The sequence below is a fragment of the Austrofundulus limnaeus genome, unplaced genomic scaffold, assembly GCF_001266775.1.
Source record: "Austrofundulus limnaeus strain Quisiro unplaced genomic scaffold, Austrofundulus_limnaeus-1.0 Scaffold717, whole genome shotgun sequence".
Lineage (NCBI taxonomy): Eukaryota > Metazoa > Chordata > Actinopteri > Cyprinodontiformes > Rivulidae > Austrofundulus > Austrofundulus limnaeus.
In genome coordinates this window covers 105,515-108,828 of record NW_013953119.1, presented here as the reverse complement: position 1 = coordinate 108,828, position 3,314 = coordinate 105,515, and the positions used below count along the sequence as shown (strand labels likewise).

The 3,314-nt window shown below is 36.8% G+C and overlaps 1 protein-coding gene across 1 annotated transcript in view; it reads right to left on the bottom strand.

Annotated features, from left to right (window-relative positions):
• Positions 1 to 1,695, bottom strand: part of peak1 (pseudopodium-enriched atypical kinase 1) — a gene marked incomplete at its 5' end in the record, with an annotated part of 143,828 nt that extends 142,133 nt beyond the window's left edge. The window contains 1 exon segment of the mRNA XM_014028082.1: positions 1,592 to 1,695.
• Between the last annotated feature and the right edge of the window lie 1,619 nt (positions 1,696 to 3,314).

Below are 3,314 nucleotides of genomic sequence, written 5' to 3'. Positions count from 1 at the left end.
ACATCACAATACACTGCCAATCAATACACATCACAATACACTGCCAATCAATACACATCACAATACACTGCCAATCATTACATACTGTATCGACGCTCAATGTTCAGAAACCCAAGAGGCTATCAAATATAGCTCCTGCATCAGTTTGATCAAGTCACACAAAAAACAACAGAGATGAGTGAATTAATGAGTTAACTGTGATGTTCTACCACTCATATGTGATGTTATTGAGTTAATCCTGATGTTCTACCACTCATATGTGATGTTACTGAGTTAACTGTGATGTTCTACCACTCATATGTGATGATGAAGTTAAGCTACACCATGGTTGGGTTAGACTTAACCCCAACCTTTAAGCATTTTAACTATGCAATGGAAATATCAAGAAGGTAATCTTTTTTTGTTTTTTACTACAAAACTCAGGATCAGGAACTATTTTTCAAGTAATATAAATGATCAATTAGAATTAATGTACTGCTAAATAAATTAATAATCTATCCAGTTTGGATTACAGGGATCAAGCTGAAGAAATGCATTCAGTTTCCACTGTACTAGCAGAGTTTTACAGTAGTTGAGACTTAAATTATTCAAATATCCTAATACACTTGTCATCATTTAAGCTTCAGATTAAGATTGTTTTATTTAAGTGTTCAGCTTTTAAAGTGTCAAATCAAGTACTACAAACAATGATAACAGATGCATTATTGTTACATTTTCTTAAATACAAAATACATTTTGTCAAATAAAATAAAAAAATCAGTGTTGTATATCAGCCAGCAGCTTCGACAACAGCTATAGAAAACTTTTATTGGCTGACCTCTAGATAGAAATACATGTTAGGACAAAAACTAGAAAAATAATCCTGTAAGCTGATGCCAAAGCAAGCATAAGAAAAGTTTTATTATCTAGTTTTAGCATTATTTAACCAGGAAAATCCCACTGAGATCACAGGTCTCTTTTTCAAGGCGGCCTGAAGGCAACCTGTTGTACATGTTTTTGTGTTGTGGGGGAAGCCGGAGGACCCGGATAAAACCCACAATGAGGAGAACATGCACACCCAAACAGAAAGACCCCAGGTCTGAACCAGGGATCAAACCCAGGACTGTGAGGCATCGGTGCTAACCACTGAGCCATAGTACACCTTCACAGCTTCATTTGTTGTGTAAACACAACAATCTTTGGCAGTTTGAAATTATTTGGAGAAAATATCAAAAAGCAATTACCTAAACTGCATTAAAGCTTCAGGTGGATTTCATTACGTTACACTCATTTGACTGAATTTATTTATAAGTTTATGCTACTTCAGCTTGCACTAGACCTGTTTATCTCTGTTACCTCCGTTTATCTGTGCTTTCACCATAGAAAACATTTTGTCAAATGTCAGAATGAGCCAGTTTAACTGGACAAGCTGAAATCAGAACAGACACACTCACACACAGGTATCCTTAGCAAACAGTGGGATTATTTTTTTTATGAAAACTGAAAGGAAACAGGCTTTCAGTGCAAACAGGATTAATGACAAACTGAAGCTGTTGTCTCAGGGAGATTAAATGTTTAACCCAGAAGATAAGAAAAAGGAAACCTGGCTCACCTGCCAGGCTGTGCAGCTCCGTTTCCTCCAGTTTCCTTCACTTCGAGGCTTCAGTTCTTGTAGTTTCACACAGAGCCACGGGGCATCTTCTATTCTTTTTTTCCCTGAAAAAAAAACCCGGAAGGCAAGAGATAAGATTGCTGAAAATAGTTTAGTGTTACCACGAGGTACCTACTCTGAGACTCCGCTGACACGAACTGCTACAAAATAAATGGTCCTTTTTTAAGAACCAACCAAAAGACGACACAGCTTCTATTTGTGTTTGTTTTAAAATGAGAACGACTGTTAAACTGTGTTTACACTGCTGACAGAACAAAGAACAGTCGAATCATGATGACATAATGAAATGATGCATCAAATTATTTTAAATTAGAACTCAGTAAGGTTTTGTCCCAGCAGCAGAAGATGGGTCTAAATATAGTACAAAGCTTCTTTTTGACACTCGTGACATGAAAAAAGAAAAAAAAGTCTCTAAAGTTTAAAAATGAACTAAATCTATTAATAAAGAACAGCAGAAAACCCATAACGCAGCTTGAACTCACAAGTCCAGACGTGAAACTATGAATATTTTTCTCTGAGAAGTAGTGTCTGACAGTAGGCAGCGCTCTCTGGATGCCTGCTAGCCTTTAGAAACACTCAGATGATCAAGCCAGAAAGCCAGCACTAATTAATGCCAGCAGACTAACGAGCTCTTCCAAACCGTTTCCCACAACACTGAGGCCCACTTCTCATTACGAGTCAACTGAAATTGGACTTGAACCACTCCCTGCCCTAAATTCCTCCTCACAGGCAGGTTTTACCATGTCATACCGTGGTTTTACCATATCATACTGTGGTTTTACCATGTCATACTGTGATTTTACCATGTCATTGTGTGGTTTTACCATGTCATAGTGTGGTTTTACCATGTCATTGTGTGATTTTACCATGTCATTGTGTGGTTTTACCATGTCATAGTGTGATTTTACCATGTCACAGTGTGGTTTTACCATGTCATACTGTGATTTTACCATGTTATAGTGTGGTTTTACCATGTCATACTGTGGTTTTACCATGTCATAATGTGGTTTTACCATGTCATAGTGTGGTTTTACCATGTCATACTGTGATTTTACCATGTCATGGTGTGATTTTACCATGTCATGGTGTGATATTACCATGTCATGGTGTGATTTTACCATGTCATACTGTGGTTTTACCATGTCATAGTGTGGTTTTATCGTGTCATATTGTGATTTTACCATGTCATATTGTGATTTTACCATGTCATACTGTGATTTTACCATGTCATACTGTGATTTTACCATGTCATGGTGTGATATTACCATGTCATGGTGTGATTTTACCATGTCATACTGTGGTTTTACCATGTCACAGTGTGGTTTTACCATGTCATATTGTGATTTTAACATGTCATATTGTGATTTTACCATGTCATACTGTGATTTTACCATGTCATACTGTGATTTTACCATGTCGTGCTGTGATTTTACCATGTCATGCTGTGATTTTACCATGTCATGGTGTGATTTTACCATGTCATGGTGTGATTTTACCATGTCATACTGTGATTTTACCATGTCATACTGTGGTTTTACCATGTCATAGTGTGATTTTACCATGTCATAGTGTGGTTTTACCATGTCATACTGTGATTTTACCATGTCATACTGTGGTTTTACCATGTCATACTATGATTTTACCATGTCATTGTGTGGTTTTA